Source organism: Rhea americana, unplaced genomic scaffold (genome assembly GCF_003343005.1).
Source record: "Rhea americana isolate MKP2758 unplaced genomic scaffold, rheAme1 scaffold_276, whole genome shotgun sequence".
Taxonomy (NCBI): Eukaryota; Metazoa; Chordata; class Aves; order Rheiformes; family Rheidae; genus Rhea; species Rhea americana.
In genome coordinates this window covers 149,752-160,065 of record NW_028186397.1, presented here as the reverse complement: position 1 = coordinate 160,065, position 10,314 = coordinate 149,752, and the positions used below count along the sequence as shown (strand labels likewise).

Sequence of the window (10,314 nt, the reverse complement as noted above, 5' to 3'; positions counted from 1 at the left end):
CTATTCTGGCGGTTCTTATTTTACCTGTTGGTCTCTCGCGCTCRGCTGCGGGCGACGCTGCCGCGCGAGAAGTGGGAGCGCTGGAGGATGCCGGGGAGGGAAAACCCGGGCTGACAAGTCGCCAGCAGCGGCTCGGGGAGGGGGGCAGAAACCAGCCTTGAGCGTTCACCGAGCAGCGCCCAAACAGTCAGCTTTAATGGAAGCAATCAAGGCGCTGAGCTAATTCACCAGCAGACATCTAACACGCTGATTTTAATAAGCTTTTAAAAGGCAATCTCTAACTTTTAGAAGTCACTCTCTCTTTTTATTTTTATTTTTTTTAATTTTAATCCAGTTGTTTTGGGGGCTCCTGCATTGCCCAAGCAAACACGGCCACCACTAAAGTACGTTTCCGATACATAGAAGTCGCCCCTGTAGCCCACGGTTTGCATTAGCCCTGGGTTCGGCGGGGAGGAGGAGCGGGGCGGGAGAGGGGCTCGCCGCGGAGCAGCTGCCGGCGGCTCGCCGGGAAAGTGTGCGTGTGCGTGTGCGTGTGCGTGTGCACGGTTACCTGTGCACATCTGGGCTGCGCAGCGGGGCCGCCTGCCTGCCGACCGGCTGCTGCGGCTCGGCAGCTCGCCGCGAGCTCGGGGGAGAAGCGCGAGCGCTGCGAGGGGCTGGCGGCCCTTTGCTCGAAGCGCCGGCCGCGGCTTTTATTACGTGGCAGGAGGAAAGGCAGGCTTACCTTCTTGAAAAATAAAAATAAAATCCACCTCTCACTACGTCGCGCGGCTTTGCCCCTTACAGATGCTATAGCAGACAAGTGTCGGATTTCCCGATGTCAAGCAGATTTCCTAATTTTTTAATAGGCTTCTCCTGTTGCGTTTTTTGGCCCCCTTCGAGAGCAATCAATTTAATTTGTGGGGCTGCGCACTGGAAATTCGGCCGTACGCRCACGCGAAGGAGCCCTCAAACCCGACACCGCGATCCCTGCCGGGAGCCGAGAGGTGCCCCGCRTCCGGAGCCCGAAGAGTTAACAGCAACTTGGCGGTACGCGGACGGCTTGCTTTTTCCAGCCCAGGTTTGTAGCAGCATAATTATGTTCAACTGCTGTTGTTTGAAAAGGGCAAACAGCATCTTAGGCACAGAACAATGAAATTACAGCTGAGATTTAGGTTAGCAAAAGCCGTCTTCTGCAGGCTTTTATGATTCATTATTTCCCATTAAATACAGTATTAGAAGTGTACACCAGATAGCTCATGGTTGCTGYGCTCAGAGCACATTATCTATATTACACAGGTCTGGGGAGCAGAATTAGAAAACTTTGGGGGAATGAGCAATATGTGTTTGCTGATAGAAGTACCATATGGCTCATCTTCCTCAATTGCTTTCATTGCGACTCTGATGCTGGAGAAATTAAAGTTTTATTTGATGTGGCACAGCTTAATGAACTGTCTTCTGTTAGGAAAATTGAATATGTTTCCTGTTATTTGAGCACAGAGCCCTCATGGTTTTGGCTGATGAGGGATGCATTATGTATTGTTTATTTAGCATTTTGAAAACAAAAGCAGATATTGGAGGTAAAATTGATTACTGCAGGATGCGTTATATAATCACATTTTTCTTTCTCTTTTTTTTTTAAGTTTACAGCCCTGCCTGTTGTTTTCATGACAGCATTTTTACCTTTAAAAAAAAAAAAAAAAAAGGGAGGGGGGGGTTGAGTACGAAGTCGATCCACTATGCTGTGTTTAAAAGCAGCATTATAATTTTTAAAGCCCTGAGCACGTCATTAAGGAAAAAGCGCCCCGAGACGGCAGGTTAACTCGCAGGCCCGGCGGCGAGGCCGGGCCAGGACCCCCGCGCGGGGGGCAGCGCGTAGTCCTCTCCAAGCCGAGCACCCCAAACCTCAACTTCCCAAGCGCCCCGGGGAGATTTAACTACCGTACACGCCTTACCCAAATCACTGCGTTGGGTTTTTTTTCCCTGTGAGTGTTAATAGCAATAAGTCAAGCAGTAGAAAGCACTGGATCTGCTCACTCTCTCTTTTTTTTTCTTCCCCATCTCCAAGTTTACGAGCAGACAAGTATATTTAAACTCAGCAACACAAAGAGAAAAAAAAAAGCTTTCCAAAGTATTTTGTTCTCCTTAATCTTGCTTCCGATCGCTAGAAGTGCCGCCCGGTCCCTGCGATGCCCTTACGCTTTGGCTCTTATCGATCCCCATAAAACGGGGCGAAGAGGGGAGTGCAATGTAAAAAAAAAATATATATATATATATATATATATATATATGCACACATATATACATGCACACACACATATGTATACTCACATATATATACAGATATATATATACACACACACACACACATATATATATATATACACACACACACACACATATATATATACACACACACACACATATATATATATATTTATTTATTTATGGCTCGGATGCGCCAGTGCTCTGCCGCAAAGGCGGTCTGTGCCGCGTGCTCGGCGAGGCTCTGCTCGCGCCCTCGTCCCGCGTCCTCGCGCCGGCACACCTCCCCTTGACGCCAGCGGGGCCGCTGCGTGCGCGAGGAGCGGGGAGCGGAAAGAGAAGGCAATCGCTGGCGTGGCGAGGAGGACGTTGCTCTTGACAAGCGTCTTGGGGCGCAGCGGTTAAGCGCCCGCCACCGCCTCCCACCCCGTGCAGCTCCTCAGACGGGTCCCCGCCGTAATTTCAGATGATCTCAAAAATAAATAAATTGCAGCACAAGCGTTGGGGAGGGGGGGGTGGAATTAATCACTTTGCAACCAACACTGAAACCACAAAAACTTCATTTTCAGGCAGATATATTTGCYGGAGAAGAAGCCGGCGCGTTTTTATGGAAGGCTGCAGCCGGAGAGGAGCCGCCTCGGAGGAGCACCGCTACGCGCCGTTATCAGCGGGCCGTAATTTGACTGTTGACAAAGTATCTGTGGCAGCGAGAATGAGAGCAGTTAGAAGTGCCGCGGCTTGTAATCAAGAAGATGCTTAGCTGTGCAACGCTGCATCTTGAGCAGATTTGAATCAACGTTGCCTTGGGGGGACGCGCGCGYGCGCRCACACACACACACGCACGCCGAAAGTCCATTAATTTTTAGTGGGAAAATTAGAGTGRCACTTGATGAAGTGAAATTTGACGGGCGTTAATTGCTCTGCAGCTCTCCTAATTAGAGATTTGCAAATTTTTTCGCYGCTGTCGGTTGGATGCCGCGTTGTCCGGCCGGGGAAATCGTAAAATTTGCAAATTGGGCTGGTCAAGAAGTTGCTCTTAGGGCTACGGGACTCCGGCTGCTCTGGGGCTTGTTCTCRCGGGAGGGCTGGGGGCATTGCAGCCTGTGAAGGGCATGTGGGTGCAAGAAGATCCCTCTCCTTGATAAGACCCAGTGGTTTAACTGAGCCTGTTTAAAAAAATTTTAAACGAGGGCGAAAAGGGGACAATAAAACGATGGACTTTCAAATGCAGTATGCTTTAGCCGTCATTAAATACATATACCATGCATAACATTTCGGATATGGTTCTGTTCATAATAAAGCAGTTAAAACAAATTCAATTTATTTTCATGCGTATTGCTTGCAGCTTAGCGACTGGAGGCGAGGGATGGGGTTCAGGTTCCTGTTTGCTCTTCCCCTGGCTTGAAACGCAACATAGGAGGGCCACGTTTTATATCAAAAGCTAGTTAACATGTTGTACGAACGCGAGCGTTGTGCTGAACCTGAAAACATGATTTTTGTCTCTTTTGGCTTTGTTGTTTGGGGCTTTTTTCTTCCCCTCTCCCTCCCTGATCATTCCTCTCTCCCATAGCCTTTGAACCGCTTTTAATCCATTAACATATTGAATTTTTTCAATTTTCCATTTTCTCGCAATAACAATATTAATGCCAGGGCCAAGGCCTGATTGGAGCTAAATTACTTGTTACCTGCTGGCATTTATTTATATGGCATTGAATTATAAAGCTTTGCTATTGTCATGCCTTGGGCGAATTGTTTATGACACCAGTAATAGGAGTAATTGTTATTGTTGAAATTACCTGTCAGCTACCCATAGCAGTGGCCCTTGTCCCGCTGACAAATAGTGACAGGGGAGAGGGATCCTCCGCACGTCCTCCTGATGACTTCTCCTCTGATAATAAGGAGTGCAGGGCCTCTGATAATTCGCCTGTCACTGCCGAGTGCGGCTCAGAGAGAGTTGGCCAAATTGTTGTCATTCACTTTGACAAAGACAGCAAAATGCTCGGGAGCGGGAGGAGGATTAGCCAAATAAATGAAAGCGCTTACGCGTCCTTTGTTTTGCTTTTTTTCCCCCCAGCTTTTTTTTTTTTTTTTTCCCTGGAAGGGCTGGAAAAATGGGGGCGGGTCTTTTTTCCGTGGGGCTTTGGGGCGGTGGGGGCCGGGGCGCCGGGCGGACTTTTTTCTCTTGCTTCCTGTTGCGCTTCACTGTTTTTTTTCCTTTTTTCTTTCTTTTTCTTTTTCTTTTCTTTCCTTTTTTTTTTTTTTTTTTAAGGCTGCCTGCGTTGCAGGAATTACTGTCACCACCAGAGGAAAAGGCCAGGTAGTGTGGCTCCTGGGTGTGTTTTTTTGTATGTTTGTTTTGGGGGTTTTTTGGTTGCTTGTTCCTTTTTCAGAGTCCCTGGCCTTTCTTCTGGTRCTCAGYGTGGTGGCGGTGAGGCTGCTGCTTTTTTGCTGCAAAAGAGCTAGTGCAAGAGCACTGGAATTTTTTTCCCCCAGAAACACTATTTCCTCCAGGAGAGGCAGTTTTGCAACCAATAAACCAAGGGGTGTTGGGGTTTGCGGTGCTGGTAAGGCCCTGTGAAGCGGCAGCGATACCATCAAAGCCGAGCCAAAGGGCAAAAATGAGCTGCCAAACGTCCCCCTTCGCGTTGGGCGCCTTGCAGGGCGAGAAACATCAGCCAGCCGTGTCCCAGCCACACCGGGAAATGCTAGCATTGGCCACCTTTGAGGTGGACACCAYTGGATGCTCCTTCAAGATGGACACCGTTGGATGCTCCATTGAGGTGGACACCATTGGATGCACCTTTGAGGTTGACACCATTGGATGCTCCTTTGAGGTGGACACCATTGGATGCTTCAAATGCCAGCAGGGGATGGATGCAGCAGGCCCTGGCCAGCACCCGGTCGTTCACCCTTGATCCTTCACATCTCTTCTTCCACAGCAGTAACGACTTCCCCACCAGTCTTCACGCCCAGGTAACGAGCCGTGGTTTTACYGGCTGCGATTTTATTGCGGTTCGGTCCCCGCAAACGCCCCACCGGTGGCCGCGCTCTGCCCCTCACCAAGCCGTGCCCRTCGGTGCGGGTCCTGGTGCGACGTGAGCCAGCATCAGCACCRGATGAAGGCACCGCGCGAGGGCTCGGACGGGAACCTCACGTGGGCACCCCGAAACGCTCCCTTCCTACCGGTTCTCCTCAAACAAACCATTTAGCCAAATTATCAGCTGCCTTGATCTTTCCGTGGCACGAGCGCAAACAATGTTTTAGAAGCAGACGTCTAAATTTAGTAGGTTTTGAATAATTGATAGGCTGGTGCGACGGAAGATAGAAACTTATGTTTCTAATCACTGCGAAGCCTTGCTCCGTCCTCCCGCCCCTAAATGAAGTCACTTTGTTTGCAGTTAAATACACGGAAGATGTCCGCTTAACAAGTATAAAATTGTGATTCCATTAAGAGGTTATCCGTGGTAATAAAAAGCACGGAGCAGGCCTAGGAACGTGATCCAAAAGGCAGATAATTTTTGAGAACGCAGCTTGTCCTTGCTTTGTCCGGCGAGAGGCGCGTTAGCGAGCCCCGGAGAGCCAGCAACCCACGTTGCAAAAGGAAGACACTTAAAACTCAKCGTATATTTTTGGTGCGTCACAGTACCTACCGCTTGCTGTTTTTCCCTAGAAAGCCTAAATTACGCCCGCCAGGAATGGCTGCGTAGCTCTCGCCCCYGGTTTCGTCTGAAAACAAAATGCATTTTAAACGGGCGCGTTGCAAACGCTCGGGCACGCTTTAACACACAGGCGTGACCGCGCGCTCGCCGCCGCTCCCGAACGTCGGCCCCGAGCGGAGATAATGCATCTTTCAGTTCAAAGCTCATTTGAAATGTAAACTTTTGGCAAATAGCGGCAGCTTGTGTAGCCGAACTGCTGAAGTGAGTGGCAGCAAATTCCTTTTTCTTCCTCCCTTCCCTCCGCGCAACGTTTTGAAATCCCCATCAGTGTCACGAGAAACTGCCCAGATCGCTGGTGCTGCTCTAAATAAGGCAGAGCAATGTTAAGAAAAACGTCAAAAAAAAAAAAAAAAAATCTCGGCGGATTAAAATGACATTTCTGTAGCATGTCAGTGTGGATGACAAAGCTTAATGTTTTGCATAATTTCGAGAAGATATTCTTCATAAAACATTCAGTATGTAAACACACAGCAGGCTTTTGTTTTAAACATTTAAGATCAAAAGTTATGGTAAGAACAATTAATATTGCCTATTAAAATCCAATGTTATTCTTAGAGATACATTTTGTGGTTACTGACTATAAATAAAAGCAAAGGAACAGAGCCACAGTTTTTCACCAACGTGCAATCTAGAAAAATAAAAAGGCAATTTCCGTTTTTTTTTTTCCTTAAGTTGTTCATACATGTGTTTGCTGAATAAACTGGATTAACTGTATTTAAAACAAGAGATAAAGAACAGATTTTTATTACGCTGAGCATTCTGCAGGGTTTCCTCAGCCTTCTACAGGCACTTCATGCCTGGAAAAGAATATTCATATTTTATCTTTTTTGACACCTCACAGAGCAAGCAAAATACCCCTGTAATAATACAAATACAGAATCAATAGGTAATAGTAAAAATAGCATTTTTACCATTTCTGGCTTTGGCCAAATGTTAGACAGTTCCTCCTGCTTTTTTTGTTTTYGGTTTTACAGTAGCGTTAGAAACCAGTGAAGAAACTACTCATTTAGCTGAAGGATCTTTCATTTGATCAAAAAACCTCAACGACTGCTGTTAATACAGAACTAATGGCAAGAGGGTGATCATAAGAGCAAGCCTGATATCAGCTGAATTTCAGTGGCTGCTCTCTCAAAAATAGGTACAAAGAAAAGAATTTAAACAAATTTGCCTCTTAACCTTTAAAGATTTCCTGCCTATTCCAGTATGTCCTTTATTACATTAATTTTTTATTTAAATTACACCATTAACTGGATATGAATTTATCAAGAATACATATATTGATTTATAAAACAGTATCATTAATTATTATAATAGCTAGATGTAGCTGATATTACAAAGCCATTTAAAGGTTTTTAATATAACTTGGACATACATAGATAGATAGGCATTATGGACAAGACTACAATTTAAACTGGCTACCAGCAGTTAATGAAATCCTTGATTTATATTCTAGTTTAGAGATTGATTATATTGTTGCTTTGTAAAACTATTTATTTTATGTCATTTTTCAAAGGATGTCTCAATAAAAGSAAAAGATACATAAAATATTCAGTCAATTCGCAAAGCAGATTTTGTTTTACATTTTCTTTTTTAATGCTGCTGTTGATAATTTATTACAAGTTTGGAGACTTGTCACCTTCACAGACGGATTGGCTTTCTGGATAGGAGCTCTGTTTGCAAATGCACAATTTCACATATTTGGAGGAAAAGAAAAAAAAAATAATAAGCTGTCTTCCCAACAACGTCATGTTTMTTTCATAAAACAAAACCAACAAAATGCCTTTCTGGCATAGATTTCTTAGGCATATTTTTTGTTTAAGTTGTGGAAAAAAGGGACTTACCCTAACGCTGCAAAGCAGTCAGTCATGGAGAGCATTTTGATTTAAAATGCAATCTGAAGAGAAGAAAAGAAAGGAGAAAAAAAAAAAAGTAAGGAATGGTATAAACAAACGGTACCGCGCTTTCAAGTTACTCCTAAAATGTTCCTAGATTAACTAATACATTGAAAGTTTCAATCTTTACACATTGTTCTTGAGGGGCTATGTCTCTTGACTCTTTATTTATATCACTTATTCTTGTCTGGCAACATATGTTCCCGATTTATTACAGTATTTTTGCTGTTCGCCAGACGGACGCTGGGGCTAGCTGCGAAGGGCAGCTTCATCTGATGAGTTTAACAATTGCAGGGCATCCTTTGGGGCGAGCCAATGGGCGCTGCTCGAGCTCCAATACTCGCTGTTAACCGTTTTGATGCCGACGTATTTTTGTTGGCAAGCCGGGGGCTCTCCTCCTGCGAGCCTCTTTGTTTTAAGTGTTTAAAAAGCAATCCAGTACGACGGAGCGGCGGCGAGGCGCTCGGCCGCGCTGCTTCGCCTCGTCGCCGGACGAGGCTGCGTCTTCTCCCCGCGGCCGGAGGAAGGAAAAGAGGCGTGCAAAAACCACTGCTTGCAAAGTTCTCCAACGCGCTACAAATGCAAACAGATATTAACTTGAGGCACTCAAATCTCTTCAGTGTAATTACTGACAGCCAGAAGGCAACGGGGAGGAAGACTTTCTGCCAAAGCGCAATCCTAAGAACACTTTTTTTTTTTTTTTTTTTTCTCCCCAATTGGACGCACCAACTGAGAGAAAAGTTGAGAGGACAAATGGTGAGTTGGATTACATGTTTTACACATGCTGTGTTTAAATGATGCATTTCGGAAGGCCAAGTTGAACTTTTTTCACCTTTTGTTTCTGACTCATCTTCAACGGTATCTCTCTGTTCGGTGCCAAGGAGTTTCTGCAACTCCATCGAAAACCGCAACTCTTCAATACATTTGCCGTCCTCCACGAACCCTCCTTTTTCTAAATGCTTATTTGTTGGAGCTTTTTGACTGCTGAACCCCAGTTCAACCTTCCAGGAGCCAACAGGTTCCTCATTTCCACACGTTGTGTTTCTGCACGCCAGCGTGGTTCCTCATGTCACGTTAGAGTCACCATGTCCAGTCCTCGGCGCTAAATCAGTCCACAACGCCTATGGAGGTATCCCAGAGYAGACAGGACACCCATCACAGTGCTCAAAATTTCTTGCTTTCAGGAATAAAGTTATACCTTAGTATAGGAGACAGCTCCCATAAGTTTGTTTTAATTTCCCTCGTGTCTTCAGAAAATGAGAGGAAGGCTGTGTAAAGTGACCACAAGATCACAGCTTCACAACAGGGATCTTCTACCGGAGGGAGAGGATAAAATGAGGAAAAAAAAAACATGTTTTCTGTAGAATAAATACAGTAATTTTAACTGACCTGAGTCAAACTCACCGGAGTCCYTTGAAGGAGGCATCTGACTTGGATCAAGGCATGTCCTCTGAGAGCGTTAGGGGATCCTCAGCAAATGCCACAGAGTGTAGTTTTACTGGGAGAGGAGCAGGAGGAGAAGCACCCTTTGGTTTTGTTTTCTCTTACTAACAGTTCCATTTCTTGGGTTTGTCTGTTTGGTTGGTTGAGGTTTTTCTTCTTTTTTTTCATAAATTAGGAAAATGGCCAAGTGTTCCTCCGCAGATAAAAGGGGTGTTTTTTAGTAATAAATGGAACTATCTAAAGTAGGTTTTGAGTCTGCGCTGTGCAAATGCTTGTGTGGAAACGTTTTCTTTGAGTTTTCCATAACCTGAAGCTGGTCTAATTTTTATTTATTATATTATTTTTCAAAATTAAATTTTAATTGTATGCTGGCTGACCTTCCGCAATGATTTTCAACCCAAAGCGGACCTTTGGAGGAAGGCTTGATCTTCTGAAATCCAACGGCCTGCAGTGGAGGTGACCGCTAAGCATCCTAATGAAACYGTCACAGTAGCATCGCTGCAACTGAGGACACCAAGTCTGGACTTTTTCTGTATCTGATCTGAAAGCTTTTTTTTAGGCAGGTGTCATTAATGTTCTGGGCAGATATCATAGACTATGACTCAGTGACATTATTGGGGCTCATTGCTCCTATTTAATTTTGTTTCGTAAAGATGTTTCTGGCAACCCCATAATTAAGCTAGTAACCTCTCTCGCGGTTGTTTCTCCTCCCCGCTCCTTTTTTGGGGTGGGAAGGGAGGAATAGGGAGCAGGGTATGGAGGAATTGGTCTCTCAATCACTATATTTCTGTTTTGTCCATCACCTTGGTTTCTTTCCCCTGTTTTTGACCTGCACTTTTTCTGGATCAGACACTGGCAGGTTGAGAGGTAATAAGAACCAGATGGACATAGTGCAGAAATTGCCCAAATGGGTACGAGAATGTGGGGAGCTGTCAGGCATGGAGAGAAGCTGGAATTTTTCAGCAATAAAATGGGATTTATCGCCACTCTACCACAGTCATTGCCGACAACCGTTT

At 45.3% G+C, this 10,314-nt stretch overlaps 1 long non-coding RNA gene across 1 annotated transcript in view; it reads left to right on the top strand.

Annotated features, from left to right (window-relative positions):
• Positions 1–3,563, top strand: part of LOC146593900 (uncharacterized) — a 4,041-nt gene extending 478 nt beyond the window's left edge. The window contains exons 2-3 of the long non-coding RNA XR_014896277.1: positions 849–1,060; positions 2,814–3,563. This is a non-coding gene — a long non-coding RNA (uncharacterized LOC146593900). The remainder of the gene's footprint in view (positions 1–848; positions 1,061–2,813) is intronic.
• The last annotated feature ends 6,751 nt before the right edge of the window (positions 3,564–10,314 follow it).